Source organism: Mustela lutreola, chromosome 8 (genome assembly GCF_030435805.1).
Source record: "Mustela lutreola isolate mMusLut2 chromosome 8, mMusLut2.pri, whole genome shotgun sequence".
Lineage (NCBI taxonomy): Eukaryota > Metazoa > Chordata > Mammalia > Carnivora > Mustelidae > Mustela > Mustela lutreola.
In genome coordinates, this window is record NC_081297.1 from 8,082,256 (window position 1) to 8,096,652 (window position 14,397).

Here is a 14,397-nt window from a genome sequence, read left to right on the forward strand (position 1 = left end):
CATTAAGAGCAACAGGGGCAGAGTAAGAGGTTATCGCCGCAACACCTGATGGGCGGCTAGGGGAGTCATCTAGCTCTCGGATGGGGACCCTGTGAGGAGGCTTGGTGCTTGTTGTTGCTGGTGAACGACTTTAGTTGAGTGTGTAAACTGAGGGAAGGCAGCTCACTGCAACCTGCAGCTTTGCACGGCGTGGCATCTTCCTGGTCAGCATCTGTTTGCGGGTGCGAGGCTGCTTGGAGAAGCAGGGGGCTTTCCTCTGAGGTCAGGAAGGACAAAGGGTCTCCCCTGAGGTCAGGGCCCTGCGGGAAATGTTTCTACCCAGGTGATTTTCCCCTCTCTCACTTTTCTGTGTTTTCCGAGATCAGATCTAGACTCAGCCCACTCAAAAGGCCCCTATCCCCAGGTCAAGGTAAATTGCTGCCGGTGGCTGGTTTCTGTGGCGTGCATGGGGTCCCGGGCATCCGGCGACTTGACCTCTCACCTTGGGTTTGTCCCCTTCTTTGATTTCACGGAAAGGAAAGGAAGAGTGGCCCTTGTCAGCTCTTTCCTGTCCTGGAGAGAAGACATCAGAGAAGTCTATGACCGTGGAATCACAGACGGTGTGTTCTTCTGGGGCACAGCTGGGTTTGGGGTGGGGATGGGGGGAATCCAGAGTGAGGAGAACTACATTTCTCAGCAGAAAGCCTGATGCTGTTGCTAAAAGTGATCCCTGATCTGACTTCTCCAAGCACTTAGCGAAGGGACCGTACATACCCAGTTTGCATCGTATCTGGGCTCTGCAGTGAAAAGAAGGTAGGAATCCAACCAGGAAAAAACAAAACAAAAAAAAACAAAATCAGAGTGATGCAGCTACACTTGACACGCAGTGGGCTGTTCCTGTGTCAAGTGTACAGCCCGGTGCGTTTTGACATGTGTGTGAAGCCATGAAACGGTCTCCACACTCCAACTAGTGAATGTACCCCCTCGAGTTTCCTAATGTTCCTTTGAAGTCTTCCCTCCTCCCGCCCCCATCCTTAGGCAACCACGATCGACTTCCTGTCGCTGTCAATTAGCTTGAAATTTCTGCAGTTTGATGTAAATGGAATCACACAGCATTCTTTCCCTTAGCACAATGATGCTGAGAGCCCAAAGAAGACAGAATTCTTCTGGGGTGCCTGGGTGGCTCAGTGGTTTAAAGCCTCTGCCTTCAGCTCAGATCATGATCCCAGGGTCCTGGGATCGAGCCCCACATCCGGCTCTCTGCTCAGCGGGGAGCCTGCTTCCTCCTCTCTCTCTCTCTGCCTGCCTCTCTGCATACTTGTAATCTGTCTCTCTGTCAAATAAATAAATAAATAAAATCTTAAAAAAAAAAAAAAAAAGAAGAAGACAGAATTCTTCTACCCTGAACCAACAGTTCAGCTTAGATTAGAGGCAGATTTGAAAAAGAGTCTAATAATTTGACACACGTTTCCTTGTTCGAGACTTGGAAATTGATCAAACTGGATTATGTGTGCCCTGGTCCACATATTGGCTAATCAACAGCCCCCTCCCCCACTCCCCGGTTCCATACAGAGCATTAGAGCCCTGACACCAGAAGGAAAAAGTCAAATAGCAGGTAAAAGAGAAGCAGGTTTCCTCAAGTGGTACCCTTTGGAGCCGTTCACATTCGCAAGGAAACAGATGATTCCAAAACCTTGATTTGTCTTCCTAATCATATCCATCTGGCCTCAAAGTGAACTGATAGGGCGGTTGGATCTTGTTGGTTTCGAGCTAGGTTTGAAGAAAACCCAGCATCGTTGAAGGTTCCTTGAGGGCACCAGGACCGAGTCTGAACGCAAAACCCTGGTTCACCGCTCCCTGGTCTGCCCTCGCAGCAGACATACCTGCCAAACACACAGAAGGGTCAGCTTGGATGGGTGAGTGGAGCAGGAGTGGGGCCCAGGGCTTCACGGGGGGTGAATGGAAAATGATTCTTTCTCCTCTTTCATGCATAGAGACAAGATAGGGGACTTCACTCTAGTTCTGTGTTTTTCAAGGAAAAGAAGAAACAGAATTCTTCTGCCAACCCTGAACCAACATTTTGGCTTAGATCTTGATTCTGAGTGGCACAGGGACCAGATGATAGATAAAGAGGAGACGTTTCTGTTACCTCGCAGGGCAGGAAATGGGTTTTTGGTCCTGGGATTCCTCTTCTGAGTGTGTGGGCGTCATCATTTCCTGTCTCTCTCTCTCTCTCTTTTTTTTTCTTTAAGCCCTTACCTTTAGAAAATAGATTTAATGCCCTGAATTTGTGTTGTTACTTTGGTCAGTTTGAATATCTAAGTCAAAATTAGACTTTATGGACTGGGTCTGGGAAGGAGCATTTTTGAACCTGCTTTTGTTTTAGCATATGGCAAGTATAGGACGCAAAACAGTCTCTCCTTGGAGGAGGTTAGCACTGTCAGGGCGTACAATGTAGAGGACATTTCTAACTGACAGCTAAAGTCAACACACATTTTGACAGCTGTGGGTTTGTTTGTTTTTTTTCTAATTCCACAAAGGGAGATAAATGATAGCGATCAAGAAATCATATTATGAAAAAAAAAAAAGAAATCATATTATGAGTACCTATTATCACCTTCATTTCTCATTCTAATTAAGGAACATTGGATCACATCCTTGGAAAATACCCCCCTTTTTGTAGGCATCATTTTGATCTGCCTTCTTCTTTTTTTTTTTTAAAGAGTAAAACTATTTTTACGTTTTCAATGCAAGGATGTGAGCTGGGAGAATGATGTTGTGCTATGGTTCCCATCCGTGATGTGGACAGCTTGTTAAAACACAGACTGTCCACCCCAATAACTTCTGATTCAGGGGGTCTGGGGTGAGGCCTGGTAATGTGCATTCTAGCCAGTTTCTGGGTGGTGCTGATGCTGCTGATGCTGGGCCTGGGACCATCCTTTGAGATGCCGACTGTATAGATCGTCATCCTGGTGTCAGGGGTTCCGGGTTCTAGAAGCCTACATTGTACAATCTGAATACTTGATTCCTTGGAGACTGTTGAGTCCAGGGGTCAGCAAGCAACCTTTTTCTCATATAGAGCCAGAGAGTAAATATTAGAAGCTCTGTGGGCCATATGGCTTCTGTCACAGCCACTCAACTCCAGCCTTGCGGTGGGGATATAGGGGAAGACGTAAGTAAACATATGAGCATGGCCGTGTTCGAATGAATCTTTGTTACACAGACAGGCAGCAAGGCCAGGTTTGGCCCATGCCTTTTGCCACCCGTGGGCTAGTCTACGTGCCACCTGTTAAGAAAAAGAAAGTGTGCTAATTATCTATATTGGTTTGGTAGGGCTGACAGAAAATTACCAAAGACCAAGAGCTTAAACCACAGGGATTTATTCCTCATAGTTCCAGAGGGGGAAAGACCACGATGATAGTGTCAGCGGGTGTGGTTTTCCCTGAGTCCTATCTCGGTGGCTGGAAGATGGCTGCCTTCTCCCTGTGTCCTCATATGCAGTCTTTCTCTGTGTGTGTGCCTCTCTGGCCTCTCTTTCTCTTCTTGCAAGGACACCAAACCACAATAGAACTCATCCTTATGGCCTCATTCTAACTCAGTGACCTCTTTCAAGGTCCTGTCCCCAAATACAGTCACACTCTGGGGTCCTGGGGGTTGAGGGCATGAGGATACGAGTTTTGAGGGACATGGTTCCCTCCGTAACATTATCTATTTCTATAAAACAAATTATCCCCAAACAATAAACCTGTGGAACCTCACTGTCTCTGTGGGGCATCAATCCAGGAGCAACAAGGCAGAGGGCTTTCCTCTCAATAGTTTATTACAGTGAAGCCAACATCGGGGAATGACCTCACTGAAAGGCTCCATCAGGGAAGGAGCCAAGTTTCTTCACTTGGTTCTTGGAAGAGTTCTGTTCCTTGTGCAAGACTGGACTGAGAATCCCGGTTCCCTGTTGGTTGTGGAAGCCTCCCTCATTTCCCAACATCCTGGGCCTCTTCACAGAGCAGTTCAGAACATGGCGGCTGCTTCCCACAGGAAAAGCAAGAGAGGACACAGAACCTAATTTTGGTAGTGGCATTCCATCATTTTTGCCCTATACTACTGGGTAGAAGCAGCTACCAAATGTCCGGATCTCCCACTCAAGGGGAAGGGATTGCCCAGGGAACACCTTTAGGTGTCCGATATGAACACCTTTAGGGAACACAGGGTTCACCCTGGAGGTTGCTTTCCAAAGAAAGCTGGGCATGTGATCTCTGATGTTACACTGGTCTTAAAATTTCAAAAGGTATCCCTTTTCAGGTTCTTTCCAGCCTTTTGCTATCTTTTTTTGTCATTATTGTTCTTTTTTGGACGATTCTGTTTAAGTTTAGAGAACTTAATGGTATTTGCAGTATCTGAAGAGCCCGTGGAAAAGGGCGGATATTTTGGGTAGTTCTGAAGAGTTGGCGTTTAATGGATTTGTGGCTCTCACCAGTGTGGATATGAATTTGAAGAAACTTTAATATTTACATTGCTCTGTAAGTAAGATCATTAGCTAGATCAACTATTTTTAAGAGAAGGCATTATTTACATGTAAATAATGTATTTGCTAATAACATATATATAACTTATTAAAGTCGGTTCCTTGATTTCTAGTTGGCAAACCTGCTCAACTTTGCAGCAAACCCAGGATGTTTTTTAAAGAAAAAAAAAGTTTATTTCTTTAAAAATTCTGGAAATCAGTCTTCTTGTAAACATGGTAGAACTTTTTGTTATTTAGACTGGATAGGCATGATCTGATGAGAGGCTTTTATTATTTATTTATTTTAAAAAAGATTTTATTTATTTGAGAGAGAGAGAGAGAGAGAGAGAGAGAGCATGAGTCAGGTGAGGGGCAGAGGAAGAAGGACCCTCCCCAGTGAATAGGGAGCCTGATGTGGGGCTCGATCCTGGGACACTGGGATCATGACCTGAGCTGAAGGCAGATGCTTAACTGACTGAGCCACCGAGGCACACCATGACTGTAGGTTTTTAAAAATGAGAACTATGGAGCACCTGGGCAGCTCAGTCAGTTGTGTCTGACTCTTGGTTTAGCCTCAGGTTGTGATCTCATGGGTCATGAGATCAAGCCCAGCATTGGACTCTGTGCTCAGTGAGGAGTCTGCTTGGGATTCTCTCTCTCCCTCTGCTCCCCCTATCACCCCACTCATGCTCGCTTTCTTTCTTTCTTTCTTTTTTTTAAAAGATTTTATTTATTTATTTGACAGACAGAGATCACAAGCAGGCAGAGAGGCAGGCAGAGAGAGAGCGGAAGGGAAGCAGGCTCCCTGCAGAGCAGAGAGTCCTATGCAGGTCTTGATCCCAGGACGCTGGGATCATGACCTGAGCCGAAGGCAGAGGCTTCGGACACCCCACTCATGCTCTCTTTCTAAAACAAATAAATACAATCTTTAAAAAAAATGAGAACTATAGAAGCAAATATTTTTGGTTTTGCTCTTGCTACTTGCTTAGTGGAAGGGATCTCTGGTCAGTGAGTGTGCTTGATTTTGGAGGTGACTCCACATGTGTATTTAGTCACCTCATCCACAGCAACCTTCCGCTGATTTCTTGAATTATCTGGGCAAGCCTCATTCTTTCTTCCTTTCATCTTTCCTTTCTCTCCCTCCCTCTCCTTCCTTTCTTTCTTCATAATTGGCAAGCAAATAACCAATTTTGCTCATTAATTTGAAGAACTAGTTCTCAACCAGGGGTGATTTTGTGCTCTGGGGTCATTTGGAAATGTCTGGAGATTTTTTTTTTACGCGTTTGGGATAAACCTGTTGGAACTGGCATCTAGTGGGAGGAATTCTAGCAGAGCAATTCTCTACCACAAAAAACTATCCAGCCCATAATGTCAATGAGGCTGAGGTTGAGAAATCCTGGTTTAGGGAAGGAGACCCTCCAAGTGTCTTCAACTGCACAAACATTGGGTTCAAATGCTGGGTAAGCGGGGTTAATAATGTCTTTGTAGCAGACTAGTCCAGAGCCTTTAAAATGTTCCCATGCATGTTATCTCCCTCAGGGGTACGATCTAGGAGGGAAAGGTTTTCAATCATATGGAACATTTTTTTCTGTTTGTTTGTTTTGTTTTTCTGAGCACCAAGCATTCCTTACATCAGAACCTTCTCTGGGAAGGTTAGCTTAGCGCATACATAATGAATGAGTTAAACTCTTGGATAAGGGGATCTCAGAATCTAAACTTTGCTAGTAATAAAGGCTTCTTAGGGAAAAAGTGATTACATTCCCATTGCTGCCCCTCACTCCCACCAAATATATGATAGAGCAATGATTATGAGAGGAAAGCATGCCAATTGTTAAGATTTGGAAAAACAGATAGAAAAAAGTAGATAAGTCATTATCAGGACACTGAAGAAAAATCAGAACATTTTGGTATATCTACTCTCAGTGTTTTTTCCTCTGTGTGGTGGAGTGTATTCTAGAAATGGTCACCTCAAAGCATACCCCATCCTACATGCTCTTTTTGCAAGGTAACATTGATACTCTTCTATTGGGAAATCTTGGGAGTGATGCTGTGTGGTTTCAAAGGTGAGGGTAGAGAATGCAATTCAGCTACTTCCTGGCTGACTCGCTCTTGCTGGTGGGATGCTCGCTCTTGAATCCAGCCACCATTCTGTGAGGGAGTCCAAACTATCCTTTATAGGAAGACTGAAAGGAGAGATCCACAAGGCTGTAGTCAACAGCCACCATCAACCACGACTTATGTGACTGGACAAAACTTTGGATGACTCTGGGTCCAGGCTTCAGGTTGTTCCAATCAACACTGAGTGGAGGAGAAAGGAGCTGTCTCCACCGACCTCAGACCCCATTACAGATTCATGGACAAACTAAATGCCCTGTTGGGTTAAGCTACTAAGTTTTAGAGAAGTTTGTTACGCAGTGTTAGATAACGCATTGCAAACACATTTTAGAGTTTTTGTACAGCTGGGATCATATAGCTCTTTTCCATGTCCCAATTTATTTCGAAGAGTTTTTCATGATATTAACTGTCTTTTAAATCTTGGTTTTTAATCAGAATGTCACTTTTTTTTTCATTTATATCAGCTCTTGTTGCCAAATACCTAATGAGCGTTTATGATGTGATGGCAGGTGTAATCTTGAATCTTAATGCAATTAATACTGGCAGTATTTTTCTCTTTATTTGCTTCCAGGTGTCTCTTGAAAACTTGGACAGTTGTGTGCCCTGTACAACTGGTAGTCCAGGAGCTGGTCGACTTCTCCTTGTTTTATTAAGTTTGGCCAAACTCCTATGGTTCTTTGAGCCTTAGGATGTTACTCTTAGAAATGGAAATCAAGTTCACTGTTTTATTTGGAGTTTGTTGATTGACACAGGCACTCTCTCTCTCTCTCTCTCTCTCCAGTGGTCATTTAAGGGAGGACTTGTTTCAAGCCAGAAAGTGAAAATCATATGCATTCATGAAACTCATGACAAGAGATAATAGTAGTGTTAGTGGTCAGCAAAGGTGCATTTTAAAGCAGATCTGAAGGAAAGAGAGACATTCTATTTCCGGTTTGAGACATTCTATTTCTTTCTTAATAAGGCCATCAACTTTCAAATCAATGAGGTGTGGTCTGTTGTTATCACTCAACAGAGGGAATGCCAACAACTCCCCTTCGTTTCTGTAAATAGTGCAACCTTCAGGGAGGTGCTGTGCTCCATATCCATAACCCATTCACATGAGCATTCCCCTTATTTGTGTCATTGTGAAGATCCGTGCAGAGCCACTCATTGGGCATACAAGGCTTTGTTGATCGTCCATTGCCAGGTGTTGCTATGCACTGTGGAGAAAAATGAATCCACACAACACTTGTCTTCACGGAGTCCAAGCTTTGTAGAAGACCATGTTTTTCTTTGGGTTCTTGCGTATTTCCCACAGTATGACCATTGCCTGATCTCTACAGATTGTTCCAGTGTCCCCAATTTCTTTCAGGGAACTTTGGTTTTCCACGTGCAATGTATTTGTTGATAAAAGAACAACCCAGTTATTAACTGATCCTGAATTCCAGATCATTCAAGTGGCAGTTACTAATGTTGCCTTCAGGATGGCATTTTTATCGAATAGTCCCTTCAGAGTTTGACAGAATAAGAATAAAGAATAAGAAACTCTAGACTATAGTTCTGGCTTCATCATTTTCTAACTGTGCCATTTTGGGTAAGTTACTTTGGCCTGTGATTCTTTACTTGCATAATGAGGCTGCTTGAAGGAACATTTATAGCTCAAGATTTTGTTTCCAGGTCTGATATCTGAAAAGCAAATCCACAGGATTGGATCAAGGAGTGCTAGGATAGTAGACAAATAGGGTATATGTAATACCTCCTGCTGCAAAACTCAACCCGTTACCAAGAATGGTCTCTAGTCATTTGATACGTCACCTATTGTCTCACACGAGGACCATTTTCTGCTGGGCCTTACCGCCCTTCAACTGGAAATTTGAACTGTGTGAAAGTTGGCACCATATGTGGCAGGGGAAGGATTTATTGACCACAGACTACAAAGTGATTAGTCAGAGAGAGATGTAACGTAGCTCTTAAGTAGGTTGCAGTGTACTAGGGAAAGCGTGTGTGATCGCCAATTCTGATATAAATTATTCTTAGTTCAAAGTTGTTGAGATGAAAAAATAATTTATTGTTATCTGACTGTAGATACCAGGCATAAGAGTAATCAGTGATTACTGCAGTATCAGTACTACGTATCTTTACTAGTTCTCTCATGTCTCTTCACTGATATATCATGGCTTTTACTTTGGAATACAACCCCTAGCTATCCTTTGTGAGAATACTTTAGGTATGATCTACACAGTGATGACTCAAAGAAGGCAGTTTAGGGAAAGTCATTCCTCTTTGCTTTGATAGTCTTTAGTATATACCCCTGTGTGTCATCTTTCACCTTGTTCTTTTAGTTCTCTGTTGACTGGTCTATCTTGTGTACCAGGCTCTGGACTTCTCTGGCTAGGAATAAGGGCTTACTCATTTTTATGTTCTCAAAGGAGCTTAGTCTACAAAAAGTACTCAACCATGTATATTGGTTAAATGAATTAACAAACATCAGTATTGCAATGACTCATTTCAAACTATCTGTTGAAAAACAAAATGTAACTTTAGCAAGCATTTGTTGTATACCTAATGTATTTATGGCCCTGCTGCCAATCTGTAACTTGTAGTTAATGATTATGGTGTGTAATTTTATCTGAAGTCATTGTCACAACATCATCTGTACCTGCAAAGCAAATGAAAATCATGATTATTTGCTGCCTACTTCAAAAGAGGTCAAATGCTCTTGCAGATTAAATGTATGTGATGCAACTTCCTTGCAGTGAGGTGCTCCTTTCTTCCAAAGCCAGCTTCCTTTTTTGAAAGCAGGGAGTGCCCGTGATTTATGCTCTGCTCCCTTCCCCAGTCTATGTGGGACATCAAGTAATGAAGTAGGTCAGTAGCTCTTTGAGGCATTGGCATTTTGTTGATTTCAAAAGAGAAGATTGGGTGGAACTTGAGGGGGGAGGGCAATCTGTTATTTTTCAGGTATTTAAGAAATCCATCTATTTTTTAAAAATTGTAGCACTAAGGTATTATAATAGATTTTGGAAACATATGTTTGGAGCTAGCATCTTTTGCATTTAAGAAATATACTTAAATGGTATGACAATTCATCAAGAATGGTAGCAGATAGAATAAGACTGAACCTAGAATATTTAATTTGTTCACTAGTCATGTGTTTGCTATCTTCTTCATAACATTATGAAATGCAGAGGGATAGTTATAAACACTCTGATAGGGAAAGATACTACAAGAAGTAAAAAAATAATCTGAGGGTTTTGAAGGGGCGGGGGGCGGGTGGGAGGTTGGGGGAACCAGTGGTGGGTATCGGAGAGGGCACGGATTGCATAGAGCACTGGGTGTGGTGCAAAAACAATGAATACTGTTACACTGAAAATAAATTAAAAAAAAAAGTTGATCATAGAAAAAAATTAATAAATTGGACTTCATCAAAATCAAGAAGTTTTGTACTTTTAAGGGAATGAAAAGACAAACCACAGATGGGGGAAATATTTGCAAATCACATACTTAATTTTTAATTAAAAATTTTAAAACTATCTATGTATATATGTATATACTCTCAGAACCTAATTAGAAAACAAACAACTCATTAAAAAATAAGCAAAAGATATGAATAAACACTTCACATAAGATATAAAGAAAAAACAGAAGTCAAAAAATTGTGTTGGTATAGGGCTTTTTACCTATGATGTTAATTTTATGTGTCAGTTTGCCTAGGGTACAAGGTGCCTAGATATTTGATTAAGCATTAGTCTGGGTGTTTCAGTGAGAGTGTTTTTAAAGAGATGAACATTTAAATTGGTGAACTTTGGGGCACCTGGGTGGTTCAGTGGGTTAAAGCCTCTGCTTTGGCTCTAGTCATGGTCCCAGGGTCCTGGGATCGAGCCCCGCATCGGGCTTTCTGCTCAGCGGGGAGCCTGCTTCTCCCTCTCTCTCTGCCTGCCTGTCTGCTTACTTGTGATTTCTGTCTGTCAAATAAATAAATAAAATCTTAAAAAAAAAATAAAGAAAAAAAATGGAGAACTTTGAGTAAAGCAGATTTTGCTCCATAATGTGAGTCGGCCTTATCTAATCAGCTGAAGAACAAAAAGGCTGACCTTCACAAAATAAGAGCGAATTCTCCAGCAGACCGCCAACTTTACCTATAATACTGGCTCTTCCTGGTTCTATAGCAGACAGCCTTTGGACTCAAACTGGCAGACTGGCTTTGCTGGGTCTCCAGCTTACCAGCCCACCCTGAAAATTTGGACTTGCTAGCCTCCATAATAATGTGAGTCAATTCCTGATTTCATATATATATACATATATACATATGTATATATGTTTATATATATAAACATATATATGCCATATATACAGCCAATCAGAAACATATATACATATGTATATGTATGTATATGAAACATATGTATATATGTTTCTGATTGGCTGTGGTTCCCTGGAGAACCCTGACTGATACATTACTTTAGCTTGTCTGTTTTCAACACTCAAAAGATTGTTATTGGTGAGTTCCAATACACATTACATGAAAAATAGAAAGCCAATAAGAATATAGGAAATAACAGGGAGGAGAATGAGGAGATTTTGTCTATAAGGTGACCTGGAGGTTAGTGTAGTGTAAAAAGGGATCCTAATGTATCCAGAAAGGAAGGATACCTTACAAAAAACAGACAGCACCAACCAAACCTAATGACATTCAGCCATTTTCTCCCTTTTGTTTCTTTGTTGAGTTTAAAAAATCCCTGGCCGAGACCATCTCCATCATATAAGACTTAATAACTACATTCCTATCTATCCTGCTGTGTAAGTGGTTTAGGAACCCATTTTCAGCTAGTCCAATACACCAACGATCTGTCTGCTTTGTCTTCGCGTCCCCATGTGCTCTGAAACAGGGTGCTCATCACTCCAAGGGAACCCCATAAATATGTGTTAAATAGATGAATGAACAAATGTAGGTTTGACTTTACCCAGCCATCTTCCCTGAAAGAAAATCCTGCAGTCTTGTTATGCTCACAGCAAAGATGGTACTGTTGTCCATTGACATGAGATGAAGGCCAGTTGGAGGGCTTAACATTAATTAATTGACTCTTAAAATTAATTAATTGCCATTAATTGACTCTTCATGAAGTAACTCATGGGAAGATGGTCAGGATTGGTAAAGGTTTTGAATGATTCTTTTTTTTTTTTTTTTAAAGATTTTATTTATTTATTTGACAGACAGAGATCACAAGTAGGCAGAGAGGCAGAGAGAGAGAGAGAGAGGGAAGCAGGCTCCCTGCCGAGCAGAGAGCCCGACGTGGGGCTCCATCCCAGGACCCTGAGATCATGACCTGAGCCGAAGGCAGCGGCTTTAACCCACTGAGCCACCCAGGCGCCCCTGAATGATTCTTTTGAGAAGTTAGTGTAAAGGATTATCTTCCTGACCTCGGAAGCCTCATCCCTTTCATGTTGCACTGATTTTCAGCACGGCTCTGACCCTGGGGAGACCCACTGATGGGGCACGGAGAGGAGAGATGGATGAAGAAGCCGACATGGTAGAGTGAAGGTGTGTTTGCGAAGCGGATTTGTCCTCTCCTAAAGCTGTTCATTACATCACGCTTTTTGGTGTTTTACTCTCACTTTTCGTTTTCTGTTGGTTATACTGCTTCCTCTTGTAGCATGGTCATTTGCTCACAAGTTAAAAAGACAGAGAAAGAGAGAGGAAAAGGAGAGAGAGAGAGAGAGAGAAAGCATCAGTCACAGAGGAAGCCTATTCTCATCAACTTGACATTTCTCATGCCCTAGAGGAGGAGTTTGCCAAGTATTCTGACATGGAGTCACATTTAATAGTAATCATTTCCACCTGCTGTCATGCAGTCTCAGTTCTGCATACAGGTGGTGGTTTTATTTTTTTCCATCCAAGAGTCTCTGGGCACCCTAGAGACATTAATTAGGCCCTGGACCTCTTTGAAGTTGATCTTATACCCATACACGCATGATGAAATGCAGAAGAGGAGAGGTTAATTGAGTAAGACCAAGACCACACAGAAATTCCATGAAACAGCCAGGAAGGCCATGGCTTCCCGGTCTGGGGCAAAAACAAGGAAACACCGAGAAAAGATGCCTGCTTGCCAGGGGCTTTCAGTTCACCTGAAATTTCCATCCCCCATAAAAAGTCAGCTACCTTCTTCCCTCCTTCCCTCAACATCCTACACAAAGGAAGCCTCAAAAACTACAGAGGAATTACCATCCATTTCAGGGTGTGTTACCCTGCAGCTTACAGAGCCCAGAGTTTCTCTGGGGATGTTTGTAATGGGGGAACCTGACTCTGTCCTCTGTGTTCAGGTCCTTCCTTGTTCAGATTGCTGTTTCTCCCTCCTTCCTTTCTCCGCCCCCCCCCCCCCCCCCGCTCCCTCCCATCCTCTTTTTGAGTGGTGATCTTCCAGTTACCTTCCCATGATGAAATCCAGGTAGGAGAATATAAAGTTTACTAAAATTACTCAAGGCAAAGGTTTCACTTTCCTCCCACTGAAATTGTGCAGAGATTAGTCACTCCGAGGAAGCAAAAACAGTAGGTCTCTGGGTGAAGAAAAGGAAGAACCGGAGGGTTGAGTCAAAGAACATGGGGGAAGAGACTTTCAATAAAAGTAAATACCTTTTGTATCTTCGAGTTTCTATCACACTCTGCAGCTGTGTCTCTTCCCTCCAAACCATCCTGGCAGGGTCACTGAGGAAGGGTCTTGGGAAGGAGCCCCGTACCTTGGCCTGCTGGCCCCCCCATGCAGCTCCTGATGGGAGAAAGGATTTTTTTGTTTTTGTTTTTGTTTTTTTGGACCCTTAACCAGAAAGCAAGCAAGTGAGGCTGCCTCCAGGATGCCCAAGACAGGGAGGGTTGCCCACAAAAGACAGGAACCTCGATGAGCATTTGTTGGAAGAGTCACCATTCAAAGCCACAGTTTTGGGCACACTCACAAGGGAGTGGTATGGTTCTGAAGGCAGGGGAGCGTCAGACTCTAGGTCGTTCTGGGACCGTGGCAGGGGAGTGCAGATGGAGCCCCACGGTGGGGCAATGAAAAAATCCAAGCAGAAATTCCCTTTTAGAGTGAGGGAAGGTTTCCATGAATAAATAGCACGAAGGAGAAATGGAAGAAAGCAGACCAGACTGAGCACAAAGACACAAAAGAACTAATTCTTTTTTAATGGAGCCGGAGCAAAAAAACGTGCCATCCACAGATGAAAAGCTCTCCTTCTCAGAGAAAAGCCCTCAGTGATCCAGGTACCAGCTTTCCTGGCAAGGGCACAGCTAATATTTATTTGAAGACTGATGTTGAGGAGAGCAGACAACAGAGACCCTAAAATACACCACGTTTTGAGCTGGTGGATCGTGTGGCGCTCCTCTGCCCCACGCCGCCCCATCCCTCCTCCTGGGAGTTGGGAGCTGCTCCCAGCCTCCCGGGTGCCCCATGCCTTGCATCCTTCTGTGCACACAAAGAAAGGCAAGAGCTGCCGCCCGCAGCCACACAGCTGCTTTAGGGAGGACAGAATGCCATTTTGGCTGGAGCCGGGGGAAGTTGCTGCCAATTTCCTCAAAGTTTGCCCTCTCTTTCAAAATTCAGAATAACAGCACACAAACAATCTCAGGTCCTCCTGGCTGCGTTCCCTTTCTGGAGTAATTAGTTGAAATGCACATTATGTTCTCACCTCAGCCCGAGTTTCCATGGTGTTGCTGCTGCTTCCCTGGAGCAGAACCTGCCATGGGCTTCTTGCAAGGGACTGGGGGCCTTGTTCCCTCGGGTGGGCGATGGGCATTCTCAGGAAGCTTGTGGAGAAGGGGAATGGTCATTGGT

The 14,397-nt window shown here is 43.3% G+C and overlaps 1 long non-coding RNA gene across 2 annotated transcripts in view; it reads left to right on the forward strand.

Annotated features, from left to right (window-relative positions):
* Window positions 1–3,055: 3,055 nt before the first annotated feature.
* LOC131838091 (uncharacterized) overlaps window positions 3,056–14,397 on the forward strand; it is an 85,824-nt gene continuing 74,482 nt past the window's right edge. For both annotated transcript variants that reach the window (XR_009356468.1, XR_009356469.1), the window contains exon 1: window positions 3,056–3,151. This is a non-coding gene — a long non-coding RNA (uncharacterized LOC131838091). The remainder of the gene's footprint in view (window positions 3,152–14,397) is intronic.